This window comes from Opisthocomus hoazin, chromosome Z (genome assembly GCF_030867145.1).
Source record: "Opisthocomus hoazin isolate bOpiHoa1 chromosome Z, bOpiHoa1.hap1, whole genome shotgun sequence".
NCBI classification, from domain to species: Eukaryota; Metazoa; Chordata; class Aves; order Opisthocomiformes; family Opisthocomidae; genus Opisthocomus; species Opisthocomus hoazin.
The window spans coordinates 10,519,360-10,538,097 of record NC_134454.1 but is presented as its reverse complement, the minus strand read 5'-3'; the positions used below and the strand labels follow the sequence as shown (position 1 = coordinate 10,538,097).

General features: G+C 45.0%; 1 protein-coding gene across 5 annotated transcripts in view; it reads left to right on the top strand.

Annotated features, from left to right (window-relative positions):
- Nucleotides 1–250: 250 nt before the first annotated feature.
- Nucleotides 251–18,738, top strand: part of FAM169A (family with sequence similarity 169 member A) — a 43,178-nt gene continuing 24,690 nt past the window's right edge. The window contains exon 1 of one of the 5 annotated variants that reach the window (XM_075411609.1): nt 251–302. The gene's annotated coding sequence lies outside the window, so the exon portion shown is untranslated. Of the gene's footprint in view, nt 303–502; nt 585–1,071; nt 1,143–14,625; nt 14,710–14,930; nt 14,959–18,738 lie in introns of those variants that run through there. The other 4 variants (XM_075411607.1, XM_075411610.1, XM_075411608.1 and 1 more) reach the window with 4 other exon arrangements.

Below are 18,738 nucleotides of genomic sequence, written 5' to 3'. Positions count from 1 at the left end.
CCGGGGCCACAGGACAGGTACCACCACCCTCACCACGGTGAGAGATGGCATAGCTACCACCACCACCACCGAGGCTGACCACGGCATGGCCAGCATCACGGCCACCGAGGCTGACCACGGCATGGCCAGCACCACGGCCACCGAGGCTGACCACGGCATGGCCAGCACCACGGCCACCGAGGCTGACCACGGAGCCGGCGCCGCGGCTGCCGCCACGGCGAGCGCTGGCCCAGGTACCGCGGCAGGCGCCATGGCGGGCGGAGGGCGGCGGCGAAGGTCCCGCCGATCCAGCCGCGGCGGCGGTGAGCGATGGCGCAGCGACCGCGGTGGGAGCCGCGGCGGCGGCAGCCCCGCCATGGCGGGCGGCGGGGGGCCAGAGGCGGCGGCGGCGGCTCGGGGCGTAGCAGCGGGAGTGCGTCAGCGGCGCGGGGCGGGGAGGCCGCCGGGGGAGGTGATATCAGGCGCCGGGCGGCAGGACCGGGCGAAGCCGGAGGTGAGGCGGAGAACGCTGCGAGCGCTGCCGCCGCTGCCTCCATTCATCCCCGCGCCGCCGTCGCCTGCGTCCTCGCCCGCCGCCGGCCGAGGTGAGGCGGGGCGCGAGGGGTGACCCGCCGAGGCGCCCCGCTTCTCGGCGCAGCGCGGCCGGGGGAGCGGGGGAGGGGCGGGGAGGGAGGCAGGCCCTGGCGCCAGGTATCCGCCGGCACCCCCGCCGCGGGGGCAGCGCCCGGCCCCCGCCGCCCTCCGCGGCCGTCGCAGCGCCGGGCGGGCCGGCCTGGCCGCGCCGAGCGGAGCCCGGCCCGGCCCGGCCCGCCGCCGCGGGGGCGGCTTTGTCAGGCGGCGGGGGGCGGCCCGACCCGGCCCGGGCCCGCCGCCGCTCGCCTCGCCCGGCCCGGCCTCGGCGGGTTGCGGGCCGGGGCTTGCCCAATGCCGGGTTTGGTGTGAGTTTTGCCCAGGCCCCTCCGTGTGGGCCAGGGTCCAGCCATCTTTTGTGGGGGGATCTGTTGCAGCTTTGCGGTTGGCGTTCTCGCAGCAGCAGACGCGTGGGATCTGTTACACAGGCGTACACCTCTGCACATCGGTGGGAAGGGAGTCACTGCGGTGCTACAGGAGCTGCCTCCCGCAAAAGATGGCTCTCTGGGCGTGTATGTGCACATACGTGTGGATGCGCACACTTCTGTTTTCGTGTATGCGATGTGCGAGGTTTTTTTAATTTTGTTTTGACGTGTGGTCGATTCTTCCCCCCCAAAGCAAGGGGAAACGTCTTGCCTGGGGTGTCTGTTGGCGTAGCGTTGCTGCCCTGCTTGTGGAGTGTTAAATCCAGCCTGAGAAAGTGGGTTACTCTGGGCGCTAGAGGAAAAGGTTTTACTGGCATTAATGGAAAACCACATATACTAGCACACTGATTTTATGTACGTATTGATGTCATATTTAGGGGAAACCATTGAAGAGTGATCTTTAAGCTCTTCTGGGCTGTGGAGTTTTCGGTATTAATAATGAGAAATTTGAAAGCCTAGTCTGTGGTGTGGAGACTGTCCGGCTGATACTTTTTTTTGTGTGTCCGCGTGTGTGCAGGAGAGAGGAGGGAACTTCTTCTTTCTGCTTAAGTGCAGATACTCGTTTTGTGTGTTGGGCTGCACCATTGGTCATAGTCTGGTATATCACCCACGAGTTTTTAAGAGGAGCAAGTATTGTGGCAGAGTGATTAGTATGATAAAATCAGTGCTGCATCAGTGGAGGACCTATAAAACATTGCTGCAGATCAGAGGGATCGTGGTCTCGCTTCTTCTTCAGACTCTTCCTATAGAAACTGAGTCGGTCTCCACTCCGTTTCCTTAACCACACTGTTGTCCCGAAAAATTGCTCTGGCATCAACACCAGTGCCTTTCCTGTTTGATTGACTTCTGCTTGATTTAGAGACCAAAGAATTTCTCGCTTGTTGTCTTAATGGTGGCGTGTGAGAAAACATTTTACTACCTGTTCCACAGAGAGAAAACGTCAGAGCAGGGAGAGGTTTATACAATAAATGTTTAAATTCAAGTGTTGTTAACCTCACTGATTATCTCAATTTCAACAGTTTTATGAATTAAAAACTGATGAGGAGTCTGATACAGCAGACAGGTGTTTAAGTTGCTTCCCCATTCCCCTTCCTCTAGTCTGATCTTACTTAGCATCTGCTCTGTGTGGAAGCAAATGATGTACAGTGTCTTTCTTTACTGTTGTGAAAGAAGAGTAATTAAAATAGGATTCTGCCTTACTTATCCAATATACTCTCTCCAGCAGTGCGTGATTAAGACACACAGTACCAAATCTTCTTGGAGAGTTTCATAACTAGCTCCTTTACTAAGAGGTGTTACTCTGAGAAATTACTTGGAAAGTATTCTTTTTCTTCTGTATGCATATTAAGGTAGATAACGTCTCCTGACTTTAGTAATTAAAAACGATGGTTTGTTATTTGGGGATTGGTTGGGTTTTTTTTACCCCTATTAGTTTTGCAGAGATAACACAACTCAGAACAGTCTTAAAACCCTCCTTACTTATCCAAACATCGTATCTGTGCAGGACATTTTAAATAGTTGTAATCGCCTGCCTATTAAAGTGCAGAATCTTTGCCAGTGAAAGATGGAAGAAGTTCACTTAAGTGTTAAGGCTGACACTTATTAGTGCTTTTGTTTTCATTTTTAAACGTGAGAAATGGAGATATCTGATACAAAATCACTATGAGAAGAACATGAAATTTGGTAGTGTTAGAGAAACTCATCAGAGCAGAAGAGCCTTTTACTTGCTTACATTCTTGGGTGTAATAAGGCTTGGTTTATCAATCTCTTTTGTACCAATCAATAAATATCCAGTAGCAGTAATCATTTAAAGGTGTTACCAATTACGTTTATAAACTTCAAATACAAGTAGTATTATTAGAGCTGAAGTAATATGTACTTGTGCTTATTTTCACATTGCTATTCCTGAAATATACCTCTCTTCAAGTTAGTAGCTTCTCATTTCCTCACAGATAAATACCTTCCTCCAGGTTGTAACACAGTCATTAATTGTATCAGCTATACATTCCAGAAAGCCATATTCGTCTTTTGATCTGTGAAACGTAAAGTTTGGGGCAGCTGTGGTATAGGTACATGATTTTTTTTTTGGAATTGCTTTCATCAACAAACGGCTCTTGGGTTATCATTTCCAAAACTCTAAAAATGAAAAAATCTTTTTCATGAAATAGAAATGGGTTTAAAAAAAAAAAAATCACGCAAGCAAAATTCACCCCTCCTCTCAAACTTCTCAAACTCTCTGCTTCCAGTTGGTACAGTATGGATTAGACAATCCTGAGTGGAAAAGCCTTCTTTAATGTGTTTCCTCCACTGCATTGTTTTAAATATGCTTGAAATAGCATGTGCAGCATCTTGATAGCTCTTCTCTAGCATGCTTGCAGTTTTGTCTGCTACTGCTGACTTTTTTTTTTTTGAACAATGGGACGTGACAGCATATATTTGTTTAATCATTGTAAATTTAGTTGGTGTTCTCCATTGAGCCTGAGATTTCAAAGAAGCTTTTAAATATCTCACTAAAATGTGTAAAAGAATCCTGTCCCAAAGAGTGACAGGCTTTCAGATCTTCCCTAAAAGCTCACTAAAATTAGTGAGAATTGTCAGGACTACCATATCTCTTTGTCTTCAAAGTTAACTGGAAAACCTGCTAGTGTTTTGCATGACACATCTATATAGTAAGATGATTCCTTGAGTTCAAAATCTAGGAAGATCCAGTTGTCTGAATTGTGTACCAAACAGTGTGCTGTACAGCTATTCAAAATACCGTTTTAGATTTTTGATTTGTTTTTAAGTCTGAATTGTTCCTCTCTTGGTCCTTCATTTTTGTAGTAGCTAACATCTTATTATTACTGTACAATAATACTGTATTCACTGTGTTCACAGTGCCAGTATCTCTCCCTTCTGCTTATGATTAGAATTTATGGGCCAGGATGAATTGAATTCACAGTTACTCCTTCTTCTAGGCTTCGTCAAAACATGTAAGGGTGGCTAAATAGATTTATTGAATTCTGTGGGTCACTGAAGAGGAAGAATAATCTGTACAGGCGTGGTCTCTGTCGAAGCGGTAGCCCTTGAGGCAGTGTGAGGAGGATACGCCCGTTTCAGAAATTCGAGCATAGCAGTGGTTGTGAGCCTGCTGCTGCGCTGGCCTTTCCCCAGCACTGAGTGTTGATGAACTTCGAATGGTGTGGAATGTTGCGTTAACCTTGTCCTGTGTTCAGCTGGAATAGGGTTAATTTTCATGAGGAGCCAGGAAAGGGACACAGCCAGGCCAGCTGACCCAAACTGGCCAAACAAATAGAGCATGTGATACCACGTGCCCTCATGCTCGGGGCTTAAGTGGGGGAGCTGGCTGGGCGGGAGGTTAATCACTGTTCAGGAGTGCACTGGGCATCGGGCAGTGAGAGAATTGCCCTGTGTATTCCTTTGTCTTGTATGTTCTGTTTATCAGTTGTTATCGTTGTCAGTGTTAGCTTCCTTTGCTGTCCTGTCAAACTGCCCTTATCCTGACCCACGAGTTTTGCCTTTTTCTTCCCATTCTCCTCCCCACCCCAGCGGAGGGAGGGGCGATAGAGCAACTTTGTGGTCCTTTGTTGCCAGCTGGGGCTAAACCATGACAGCCCTTTTTGGTGCCCAGCATGGGACATGAAGGGCTGGGATAAGTACGAGGCTGACCAGAGTGTGTTAAAACAACATTGTTATAAATTAGTTGCTGGTCAAAATGTTGATTTCTTTGGTCAGATGGTTGTGGTATGTAAATCCTTACTTGCTGCATGTATTCCCTGTGGTGCTGTTCATCATCTCTGGGAAGATGATCAGGATTACCGTTTTGTTGTACTGTGTAATGTCGACTTACGATATGATAACATCACTGGGCTTAAGGTTAGGCTTGTATTTGTATGTAGCACTGCAGTCATTTCCGTACTCAGGATGCTATCTCTTGGAATTTATTAATAAATTGAACCCACTCTGTGGGGAAGACCGGAGGGGGTACTTTCCCTTACTCTTTCACCCCTTCTCTCTGCTTCAGGCTAGTCATAACAGCTTTTGAGAATTTTGAGTATCTGTGGGATGCTCAAGCTGGCATGCTCCTATTGCTGTGTCTCCTGAATATCTTTCAGGTCTCTCTGTGGTTGAACAACTTGTTAAAAACATCTCCCAGAGATCTGCCCCGAGGCTGGATAGCTATGAGTGGTGGGGTGTGTGGGGTAGCATGGGCAAATGCCTAGGATGGTGGGCATCGCTGGTGTTTTGGAACTTCACCCCTGAACAGGTGCAGAATTCTGACAAACTGGTAGAATATTTGGAAGAAGTGTGCTGCCTGGGAATTCCAGGGAGACTCAAATTATTGCAATGTGTTGGGGTCTGGCCCACTCCTACTGAGCCCTGTTCAACACTGTTCAGTGCTCTAAAGGGGAAGGGGGGGGGGAAAACAAAGCGGCAGGCACCGTGGCTGCCCCAGTGCCCATCATGGGCACAGCAGCTAAACCAGAAAACCAGCCCATGCCAGTATCAGTCATCTCCATGCAGAAAAAGATATAAGCAAAGAAATCAGTTTGCCCCGTAAGGGATGGTGATGAACCAGGGCCATCACAAGTGCAGGAGAAGGAGGCAGAGCCAGAGATCATCACCTGGTCCGTGCCGCTGAGCGAGCCACAAGATATGCAGAAAGATTCCATCCACCACCCAGGCAAGCACATTGTCACCTGGCTGCTGTGGTGCTGGGATAACGGGGCCAGCAGCTTGGAATTAGAGGGCAGGGAAGCCAAGCAGCTGGGATCCCTGGCCAGGGAAGGGGGCAGTGACAAGGCCATTGGAAAAAGGCACAAGCCCTCAGCATCTGGAGGTGACTTCTGTCAGGTGTGAGGGAAAGGTACCTCTTTGGTGAGGATGTTGTATGTTGACCAGGCAGGTGGGCCAATATGGAGAGGGTTATCCAGTACCTGAGAGGATTAGCTGTGCGGGAGCTGATTTACTATGACCCGGATGATGAGCAGTTACCCACAGACCCAGAGGAAGTCCAGTGCAAACGACCTACGTGGAGGAAGTTTGTACGGAGCGCACCATCTTTGTATGCCAGCTCTCCAGTGGTGGATGAAGTGGCTGGATGACTCCAGGAATATGAAAAAAATGTCTCTTCCTCCCTCATCTTGGCTGTGGATAAATTATCCTGGGGGTTCCATCAACTCGAAGAGGATATGTGCTATTCCCCACCTCTACAGACCTGTATCTCAGCTATTAGGAGTAAGCATTCCTCTGTTCGAGAGATGACACAGAGGCTACACACCATGCGGCACGCTATGTCTTTACCTGTGTGACCGCGGAGAGGACATGAGGAAGTGGGATGGGAAACCTACCTCAACCCTAGAGGCACGAGTGTGTGAGTTGCAAGGAAAAACAATCACAAAAGGGGATTCTTCTAGAAAAAATGCCACTCCAGCTTCCATCAGGAAGCTCTCCAGACAGAGCAGAGAGTCTGATCTTACTTTTGATCCTCTGGAAGAGACCTCTAAATCACTTTTACAGGAAGTGAGTAACAAATTCTCTGACCAGGATTAGAGGGGCCCTACCTTCAGCCAGGTGGACGAAAGGGACAACCAGGTTTGTTGGACTGTGTGGTACTGGTGGCCTGGCACATCAGATCTACAAGAGTACAAGGCTCTAGTGGACACCGGTGCACAATGTGCTTTAATGCCATCAGATTACAAAGGGTCAGAATCCATCTGTATTTTTGGAGTGACAGGGGGATCCCAAGAGCTGGCTCTGTTGGAGGCTGAAGTGAGCCTCACTGGGAATGAGTGGCAAAAGCACCCCATAGTGACTGCCCCCAGGGCTGCATCCTTGGAATCATAGAAACATAGGTTGGAAAAGACCTCTAAGATCATCAGTTCCAACCGTCACCCCTCCACCACCATGTCTACTAAACCATATTGCGAAGTGCTGCATCTACACATTTTTTGAACACCTCCAGGGATAGTGACTCAACAACTTCCCTTGGCATAGGCTATCTCAGGGTATTTCAGGGACCCAAAAGAGTACAGGTGGGCTTTTGGTATAGCTGCCTTGGAGATGAAGGAAATTAATCAGCTGTCTGCTTTGCCTGGTCTCCCAGAGGATCCTTCTGTTGTAGGGTTGCTGAGGGTTGAAGAACAGCAGGTGCTGAATGGTACCACAGCAGTGCACCGGTGGTAGTATCGCATCAACCAGGACTCCCTGATTCCCATCCGTAAGCTGATTCGTCAACTGGAGAGTCCAGGAGTGGTCAGCAAAACTCGCTCACCCTTTTATAGTCCCATATGGCCACTGTGAAAATCTAACAGACAGTGGAGACTGACAATAGACTACCGTGGCCTGAATGAAGTCACACCACTGCTGAGTGCTGCCGTGCCAGACATGCTAGAACTTCAGTATCAGCTGGAGTCAAAGGCAGCCAATGGTACGCTACAATTGACATCACTAATGCATTCTTCTCCATCCCTTTGGCAGCAGAGTGCAGGCCACAGTTTGCTTTCACCTGGAGGGGCATCCAGTACACCTGGAATCGACTGCCCCAGGGGTGGAAACACAGTCCCACCATTTGCCATGGACTAATCCAGACTGCACTTACTGAACAGGGTGAGGCTCTGGAACGTCTACGGTACATCGATGACATCGTTGTGTCGACAGAGCAACAGGCGTTTTTGAGAAGGGGAAGAAAATAACCCAAATCCTTCTGAAAGCTGGTTTTGCTAAAAAACTAACGGTCAAGGGACCTGCACAGGATATCCACTTTTTAGCAGTAAAATGGCAGGATGGGCATTGTCAGATCCCAATGGATGTGGTGAACAAAATAGCAGCAGTGTCTCCACCAACCAACAAAATGGAGGCACAAGCCTTCTTAGGTGTTGTGGGTTTTTGGAGGATGCACATCCCAAATTACAGCCAGATTGTAAGTCCTCTGTACCACGTGACCCGGAAGAGGAATGATTTTGAATGGGGCCCTGAGCAACGACAGGCATTTGAACAGATTAAACGGGAGATAGTTCATGCCGTAGCCCTTGGTCCAGTCCGGTCAGGGCAAGATGTTAAAAACGTGCTCTACACCGCAGCCGGGGAGAATGGCCCAACCTGGAGTCTCTGGCAGAAAGCACCAGGGGAGACTCGAGGTCGACCCCTGGGGTTTTGGAGCCGGGGATACAAAGGATCCGAGGCCCGCTATACTCCCACTGAAAAAGAGATTCTAGCAGCATATGAAGGCGTTCGAGCTGCTTCAGAAGTGGTCGGCACTGAAGCACAGCTCCTCCTAGCTCCACGATTGCCGGTCCTGGGCTGGATGTTCAAAGAGAGGGTCCCCTCTACGCATCATGCCACCGATGCTACGTGGAGTAAGTGGGTCGCGCTGATCACCCAGCGCACCCGAATGGGAAACCCCAGTCGCCCAGGAATTCTGGAGGTAATCATGGACTGGCCAGAAGGCAAAGATTTCTGAGAATTTCCAGAGGAGAAGGTGACACATGCTGAAGAGACCCCACTGTATAATAAACTGCTAGAAAATGAGAAGCAATGTGCCCTGTTCACAGATGGCTCCCGTTGCGTTGTGGGGAAGCAGCGGAGGTGGAAGGCTGCTGTATGGAGCCCTACATGACAAGTCACAGAAACTGCTGAGGGAGAAGGTGAGTCCAGCCAGTTTGCAGAGGTGAAAGCCATCCAGCTGGCTTTAGACATTGCCAGTTGAGAGAAGTGGCCAGTGCTCTCTATCTTTACACTGACTCATGGATAGTGGCCAATGCCTTGTGGGGGTGGCTGCAGCAATGAAAGAAGAACAACTGGCAGCGCAGAGGCAAACCCATCTGGGCTGCCCCATTGTCACAAGATATGGCTGCCCGGCTAGAGCAGTTGGCTGTAAAAGTCCGCCACGTGGACGCCCACGTCCCTAAGAGTCGGGCCACTGAGGAGCATCAAGACAACCAGCAGGTGGGTCAGGCTGCCAAGACTGAAGTATCTCAGGTGGATTTGGACTGGAAACATAAGGGTGAACTGTTTATAGCTCGGTGGGCCCATGACACCTCAGGCCACCAAGGAAGAGACGCGACATACAGATGGGCTCGTGACCAAGGGGTGGATTTGACCATGGACACCATTGCACAGGTTATCCATGAATGTGGAACATGTGCTGCGATCAAGCAAGCCAAGCGGGTAAAGCCTCAGTGGTATGGAGGATGATAGCTGAAATATAAATATGGGGAGGCTTGGCAGACTGATTATGTCACACTCCCACAAACCTGTGAAGGCAAGTGCTATGAGCTCACAATGGTGGAAGCAGCCACCAGATGGCTGGAAACCTATTCTGTGCGCCATGCCACCACCCAGAACACCATCCTGGGCGTTGAAAAATAAGTCCTGGGCAGACATGACACCCCAGAAAGAACCGAATCAGACAACAGAAGTTATTTCTGAAACAACCTTGTAGACACCTGGGCCAAAGAGCATGGCATTGAATGGATGTATTACATTCTCTGTCATGCAGCAGTCTCCAGGAAAATTGAACAATGGAATGGACTGTTAAACTACACTGAAAGTAATGGGACGTGGGACTTTAAACACTGTGATACTCATTTAGCAAAAGCCGCCTGGTTAGTGAACACCAGAGGATATACCAATCGAGCTGACCCTGCCCAGTCAAAACTTCCATATACTGTAGGATGAAGTCCCTGTAGTGCACATGCAGAACACGTTAGGGAAGACCGTCTGGGTTAGTCCTGCCTCAGGCAAAGGCAAACGCATCCGCGGGATTGCTTTTGCTCAAGGACCTGGGTGAACTTAGTGGGTGATGCAGCAAGATGGAGAAGTCCAATGTGTACATCAAGGGGGTTTGATTTTGGGTGAGAATAGTCAATAAATTAAATTGTATGGTGTTAATTGCTAAATAACCATGTCACTGTATGTCATCATGACTGCAGTTGTTTTATGTTATGTCAGTGGTGTTACAGTAAGACTCACCCAGATTAATGAAGGATGGGCTTTGATGAAACCGAGCAAAGTGCAGTGGTGATGGAACTGGACCTGACTTCAACAACTGGCACCCAGCAACTTCCATCAAGATTGACATCTTCAACCTGCAGACCATGGGCATGAGCCACACTATATACACCAGTTGCAAGCTCCAGATGCAGCATGCAACCACCCATCACCACACATCATCTCTCCTGCCCTGAAAGACTGGTACAACAGATGAAGCCCAAATTCATGGATTAAATGAACTCAAATGGACGTTTCAGAGGGATGGTCCATAGACTAAGGGAATGATATCTGTATGTATATATTAAAGATGGGAAAAGTCATGGTGATTAAGAGGAAAATGAGGGCCTGGGCATGATGTAAATGGTATAGAATAAGGAGTGGATAATGTCCTGGGTTTGACTGGGATACAGTTAAGTTTCACAAGAAGCCAGGAGGGGACACAGCCAGGCCAGCTGACACAAAGTGACCGAGCAAATGGGATATTTGATATGATGTGACATCATGCTCAGGACTTCGGTGGGGGAGCTGGCCAGGGGAAGGTTATTCGTTGCTCAGGAGCAGGCTGGGCATCGGGCGGTGAGAGAATGGCCCTGTGTATTCCCTTGTTTTGTATTTGTTTTAATCAGTATAATAGTTGTTACTGCTCGATTCCTTTGCTGCTCTGTTACACTCTCCTTATGCCGACCCACAAGTTTTGCCGCCTTCTTCTGATTCTCCTCCCTGTGCTGAAGGAAGGGGTTAAAGGGATTTTAGTAGAAGCAGCCTTGCCTGATAGTTAAGGAATTTAGTAGAAGAAGCACTGCCTGATAGTTGCTGTGCAGAGAACTGACAGTGCTTATTTATTGTGTAAATTGACTGAGGCAGAGTCTTGCATTTCCTTACAAAGGGGGTAGTTCCTGATAGGGGCTGGGGAGTCGCCTAGGACTGGCTAAGACTGACCTTGCAGTTTGGATGGGAGCCAGAAAAGAACTGAGTTTGCGCAGAAACAAAGGTCAATCAGTGGACACCGTGATGAAGTGGATGGACCTTCATCTTGGGACCCCCGAAGACCACCACCAAGAGGCACTGCGCAAGCATGGTTGGGTCATGCATATGTATAGGCGGACTGGGAAATCTGATGAATATGTAATACTTGACTGTATAAATTGAAGAGGCAAGTTACTGTCCAGCGCATGCATGACTTTGGTGGGACTACCCCCCCGTGCCGCCCAGCACCGAATAAACGTACCTACTTTACAGTCTTACAGATTGTGGAGTCTGTTTTCCGCACATCAGTGCTATCGTGGGGAGGAGCGATAGAGCGGCCACACGGTCCTTTGTTGCTGGCCGAGGCTAAACCATGACAAACCCTAACTGGCTTCATACACATAATACACCAGGTGTAAAGATGTGAAATGTGTTTAGGTTAGCAAATATATCTCTAGAAGACCAATCTTTTATCTAGCTCTTTTGCAAGTAGCAAATCCTGCAAATAGAAAGGCTAATTTCAATAGCATTTCTCCCAGCTTTTGTGAAATTAGCCAGCAGTAATCACAACTTTGAGGAATTTGAATGATTTATGAATTGAAAATGATAAAATAGTTGGGGATTTTAACAATAACAATGTAAATGTACAGCACAGACAACTTAAAAGGATGTTAGTGTATTTTATTTTTTTTTTGATACTGCAGCATTGAGAGTTTGTTGTTAACCTTTACTCTGAAGCTGCAGAACAAAGTTTTCTGAAGAATCAGGAGGTAACAACCTGATTCCTGCAACTACAGCTTAATGCTGAACACTATTTTAGGGTTAATATAATGAGTTAAGAATGCTAATAGTGTTCCCATTCTTTATGCAGTGTGGTATGGTGATATGTTCAGAGGTATGATTAACTTTATCTTTGTTCTAAACCCACCCTTAACAAGCAGTTAAAGTCTGCATTTCTAGAGAAAATCAGTTAATGAAGCTGTTTATTTGAAGCTTTTTAACGCATTATTTCATAAATTCAAGTACATCCATAACAATATAGCTTAGGTACTAGGAGGTGCAGCTTATTGCAAACATGTATTACAGTGAGAAGCAGGGGAAGTGAAGTATATTCACAGAACTGTGCGAATTCTTGGAAGGATGTCAGGATGGCTGAAGATGGAAATAAGGACAGGATGACACCAGGGAGGAGGTTGTGTGTGAATTCCTTTCCGCTATGAGAGGCATTCTTGCTGACATTCTCAGACAGAGAACTTCAGTCCTGTGGTAACAAGTTTACTGATAACTCGTGGATGCGTGTTACGAAATGCTTTTTATCATGCAGCTGTGATAGGTTGAACTGAAACACCAGTGGCTGTACCCAAACAATTGTGGGAAATAAAAATGAACCATCTGCAAGTACGAGACTGCTGAAAGTAAAGGCAAACACAGCGCTGCTCAGGAATGTTCTGCCTGCTAAGGAGTTTGCTAAATACTGGTTCTGATGGCAGTAAGTATGGACAGTGGGGAGACGTGATTCTTTTTGGGGAAGGTGGTGTGCCCTGAGCTGCTGCTTATTTGTGTGGGCCCATTGGAAGGCTTAGAGAAGAGGGATGTAAGTAAGTTGATGTCTGAGCAGATTCTTGAGAGCTCTAAGCAATGAAATACTCTTTTGATGTTTTATTCTCCCTTTGTTTTGGGAACAGGACTTCTATGCAAACAAGAAATACCAGACCTTGCTACTTATTTTTTTTTTTTCTAGCTGGAACAGCCTACAGGGTGCCTGCCTCTTTCCTAGCTTCTTAGTCATATTGATGCTATGTTTGAATTTGTGCTTCTTCAACGCTTATTTTTCAGAGGATGGAGTTTTCTTCTAGTTTCGTAGTTTTAGTTCATATGTGCCTTTTTTCCATCCTTCTGAAGATGGGGTGATGAAGACAAACATACTCACTGCTGAGCCTGTCTGTGAGCTAAGTTGGGGTAGTCTGTTTGTGTTGCTTTTGTAAAGGTGAGGAAGTGTTGGTGCTATTTTGTGTGGACATATGGAAATGCTTACACCTACTGTTGTGTTTGTGAGAGTGGTGTCTGTCACCTGGGATGGTAGCTTGGAATAACTCTTCACAAAATGACTGGGCTCAGACTGACTCAGTAATGACTTCTCATCATGTCTGTGGCCCAAGCATGGTATCTGAAAGCCCTGGGTAATTCCTTTGAACGTTGTTCTTGATGTCCATGGTATTCTTGTCATCTGACTTTCACCCTACCTTTCACTTGAGAAAGGCAAGGTAAGGTTCCTTCTCGTTATCTGTGTCTCTAGCTCTTTTGGTGTTCTTTGATCACACCCTGTTTTGATAAGTCCAGAAACTGCATTGCCTGTGAAGTTCATCATTTTGTTGTAGATTGTCAGGCTGTGTGCATCTGAAACAATTTGCAACTGTAGAATACTGAGTACAAACAGCAGGTAAAATTCAGAATTTGCTTTTATTAAACACCATATTCTTAACCATCTGACATCTTCTGAAGAATATTGTGATAATGGTTGGAGATAGCTGCCTAGTCACTTTCTGGAAAAAATGCAATTCTTAATCTACAGTAAGGTTTAAATTCTTACTGCTCCAAATAGCTTATACTTACTGTAGTGCTGATTTCTGGATTCTGATCCTCAAGCTATTCTAAATGGGCTGTTGGCCCGTATAGTCAGACTCTGAAACATCTCAATTCTGGGTGCTTGCTGGTCTGCAAGAAAATTTTAGAGTTGACTGGCAGGGATCTGTTGTTGCAGTCTTGTTTATTTGCTTTCGCTGCTTCACTTCTTACTCCTACTTCTGGGAAGATCCCGTGTTAATTTCTAACCCCCTTTCTACATTTTCCTTTGAATTGCCCACAAAACCAAGGGGATTGCTGCTTTCTTAGTTATAGGTCTCCTGCTGCAAATTACTTTAAAAACAAAACCACCTACAGATAAGTAGTGTTCAAGCTCCTTCTGCATTTTTTAAATTAATTCTTGAATTTCGTGCAGCTCCTCTGCTGCACAGACTTCATGTGGCATAGCTATAGCTCAGGCAACTGTTTTAGTAACTCCGTGGGTATGGAGGGTATGATTGCAAAGCTGAATGACCTGCTGCTCACCGTTAGTAACCATGGTCACCATCACATTTAAATTTGCATGTGGAATATTCTCAGAGCAGCCATAAAGAGAGGTGCTGTTTGGCTGATGAGCAGTAACTCATTAGACTGTACTAACATGCATCTGCAATTGCCTGACCTAATCTGCACAGCTTTGAAGTCCGCCCCAATTGTGGGAATAGGGGAGAGTGCAGCGTGACCAAGAATTTTAAGATGCAAATGCATATATAGGGTTACTGCAAAACCAGTCTCACTGCGGTGTTAGGTTAGTTATGTTAGGCTTGATAGTCTGCCTGCAGTCTAACCAGATTTAGTGGGGTTTTTGCAAGTGTGGTCAAGAGAAGATCTTTCTCTATTGTTCTCATCTCTGAAATCATGAAATGTGTTTGAGATGGCCCTTCCAAACCAAAGGGATAATGTTAGAGGAATGTGTGAAGGTCTGAAAACTGAACAAGTTGCTAAGAAACGTGGGCACCGAGTGGGAGCAGGAGAAGCTGCAGAAAATCAGAGAGGAGGCAGATCTTACTGCCTTGTTGAAGAGACGCCTAGAAAAGCAGGAGGTGAACCTAGGGATGCAGAATTGTGGAAGGTGAGCAGGGGTAAGAGCAGCATGGCTGGCTGTGTTCCAGGTGGCTGGCCAGCTGCTTGAGGAGGGGGCTGAATGTGGGCTACAAGTGCGGAGCTGTAGGAAGGACTTTAAGATCTTTAAGAGCAGATGGTGTGGGGATAAAGTGCAGAAGCAAAATTGGAGGGAGCTGAGGGTGGAGCTGGAGAACTGCAAAACAGCTGCCCTAAACTGCTGAGGCAAGAGAGAAAGAGCAGTGACCAGAAAGGAAAGGTGGGTCATTAAGGCTGTCTGTGTGAGGTTTGGTATTATTTTTTAAGGCACTAAGCAGGCTTGTCTTGTGTAGTGAAGGGGAGCTAGTGGAAAGTGGGAAATTAGAAGAGCGAGTGCTGAGCACAGGAGAAATCAGATGTGTGTCAGAGAGGCTGATCTGGGAAGCAGTAATTCCACTTAGGACTATCTTTCTGTCTTTTAGATGTTCATTATTTTCAAACATAACTGGAATGGATTTAATTTTGTATATGGATATATTCACCTTGAATCTGAGAATTTGAAAGGCAAGGCAAGAAAGGTTTCTTTAAGAAAAACTCACAGTTTAGTTTTATTAATTGTGGCTATTTTGAGTAGTCTCAAACACAGAGTTTTAGCTGAGTTGATCTCTGGCATGGTTTCCTCGTAGGAAACACTTGTGCATATTAATTTCCCAAAATGCTCTACTGAAGAAAGTGCTCTTTAAGAAGCCAGATTATAATCTTATTAAAATGTGAGAATATGTAGAAAAATGAATAGTAGGTTAGTAATTTGTATATGTAAGAACTTAGTCTTTGGTTAAATAGGCTGCCTAATCAAATACCTGATTTTAATCACTTGAGCAAGATGCCAGTGGTGTTACACAGGTGCTTAATCAGGCATATTCTTAAGAACCTTACCTACCTAAGGTGGGTTTGAGAGTGGAATTGCATATGTATTCTCCTAGTATTACTCTGTCACCTCAGTTTTGAAAACTGGTAAGTTTTCTGTCCTGTTTTCACTAAAGCTATGTATTTTTGTAGTTGTTAGCAGAGTTCACGTTTTCTGCAAATCTAACCACCAATTGATTAAAAGTACTCTTCAGTGTCATTGCTTATCCTTTAATTAAGGGTATCTAGTTTTGTGTTAGTATGTTTTGGTTGCGGTTTAGTCTTTTAGAGCTACTAGATGTTAATTTTTTATTACAGGTTACAAATGCTGGTTATGTTTAACTGTAGAATGACCTTTTAGATACCTTTTTTAAGACTGTGTTGTGTTTTAATGAAAATAACATATGTTTTTCAAACTTTTAATTGAAAAGAAATCATTTGCAAATACTGTTTTAATATGGAGGACTTTTTCCTTGTTCATGTTTCATTTGACGAGGGACTGTTTGAACCCAGTCACGTAGACCTTTCAACTATAATTCTTGCTGATCTCCACTGCCATTGTGTTTTATAGCAGGACTGGGGAGTTGGATCCTTTATGTAGATTTCACAAGACAATTAAAGTTAAATTGTGTTGGCTAATTAATGAATGGAAAGGATTGATTGTTTTTGTTTGTTTATTTGCATTCAGACTGACAGCTTTGATTTGTGTCTCTGATAGAAAACCAGAACTGCAGAAGCTGCTTCAAATTACAGCTAATGTGTTTGGCATATTAATCCAGAGCTCTTGGTGGATGTTGACAACAATTTCTAGACCACTGTCTTGTGTTTCCTTAAGAACTTTATATATGGGATTTTATAGGGTATGAGTAGATGTTACATGGGGTTTTATGTTCCTTTCCTCCCACCCCTTCACCTCCAAAAAAAGATTTCTTTTTCTTTTCAGTAAAAAATAAAACCCTAAACCAGAGCAAATTTATTGAGTTGGCAAGAACTTGTATTTAAATTGATGTGTCTGTATTCTCCAAGAACGTGAACAAAAGCCACACTGCAGGAAATAGTATTTATATGACATAGTACTATAGTGCAGATAATGGTTTGAAGATCATTAAGGAATATACAAAACCAAGCTTTTTTAATTAAAACTGAAGAAAACCTAGCTTTAAATATGCAATTATTTGAGTGAGGAGGGTTTGTGTCTTCAGTGTGGCAGATCAAACAGTGTATTATTGTTGCTTCTTCAAACCTGTAAGGTTTTCAAGAAATCCCAATATATATTCTAGTGTTTAAAAAACAACTTCCCCATCCTGAAATGTTTTCCTCTTCCTGCAGTCAACATACGTCACATTACAAATTAAAATGAATAGAGTTTTAGAAAAGAGATTAGGATATTTATAAAACATAAAACCTTGGTTACGGTAGTGGTCTAAATTGCTAATTATGGGAACAGGTTTTTCCAGGTATTTCAAACTGCAAGACCCATAATAAACCAGATAGGTACTTTCTATACGTATTTAAATGGTTAATTATCTTGTCCTAGGTTTAAAATTTAGTTATTTTTACATTAAAAAAGGATGATCAACCTTTTTACTTTTTTAAATGTTTCATGCTGTATGTGGATAGAAACATGAGAAAACAACATTTAAAAACAACGCCTCCCAATTTAAAGTATTTGATGTAGAATAAAGAAGAAACAAAAGCAATGAAAATGTTTTGTGTGTGAGACAGCTGGTAGTCTAAGCAAAGAAACATTTATGTAATATGTCTCTTAGAACTGTTAAGTTCTACTAGTACTATTAGAAGTGGCAGACATGATGCTTTTTTTTTTTTGTAGTTGAAGCTAGAAGACTTTTCTTTTTCTCCCAACTTTTATGTAGTTTCACAGCTTTCGCCAAACCAGCAACTGGACATTGCAAGGTGGGAAACTAACACAGCAAAACAGAAATGATGTTTCTGATGCTCTGATTGAGAAGGTGGTTGCTGGTTTGCTGTATCATCAGATGTGTTTCTGGTGCATGGCACAGGACTTCCGCAGTTCTGACTTGGTTTTTTCTGGAACATCAGCAGCAAGTGTATTTATGGAGATATATATAGTTTGTTATTTAGGTCTCTTCTCGTGATGCTACCCCAGATGTAGTTTGTTGCTAGTCTGGGAGATCATGGTGGGATTATGTTTTTAAAATAGAACTTCGCTGAAGGTGCATGATGATTCATAAGAAATGCATGGCAGTCCTCTAGGAGTTCTGTGATCCGATACTTAAGTACTTGTTTAAACAGATTAAATCTTAGATTAGGCACTACCATGGTTTACTTTTTGCCTGAGTAAGCCAATACTTCATCACAGGAGTGGACCTGGTGTGTGTCCTGCGGGCTGGGGCTGGATTAGTTGCCTTGGTTTAGCAGAAAAATTCTGCAGGTTATAGCTTTAGCAGCTTGTTGTCTATTCTCTAAACTTAAAATTTTAATGAACACCTCCCCCCAATTAAATTATAATTAGTTATTGTTAAATTTAAATCTGAAGATTGTTCACCTGCTATGTACACTGTTGATTTAGTTTTGCACATATTTGTTATACCAGGCATGTTTATGTGTCCCAGTTATTCTATGTTGAAAAGTCCTTGGTGAATTGTGGTGGGTTTTTTTCTCTAAAGGAAGATAAGCTGTGCACTTAAGTTGTGCTGTGTAAGTAATTGTCTACTTCCAGTACTTGTTTTGATTACAGTTTTGGTACAATTTCTATTCAAATATTTTGTGCTTTTGCTATAGTATTTCTCATACTGGTCTCTGAGGTTTTGAAGGTGGGGAGTTCAGGCAGATCAAGTAACATGTCTGTGCTCACAGGAAGTCTGTGCTAGAGCTGGAAATTCATCCTGATTCCTCTAAATCCTTGGCTGGCAGCCTATCCACTTAAACCTTGGTTCCCCTAAGATAAAGGCACCCAAAATGAGTTTTAAGCTGTATTTAAGCCCTCTGACCTGCTGTAGGAAACAATATAGCTTTTGGCTTATTATCTTCCTGCTATTTCATGGCACTCGGTTTTGAGGGTCTGCAAAGGGATGAACAGATCTCTTCATTACAGCTGAAATCCATGTGTGAGCTGGAAGCTGCATATGTCATGTGCGTCTCCTTTAAGTACTTCTCAGATGAAATTGGAGTT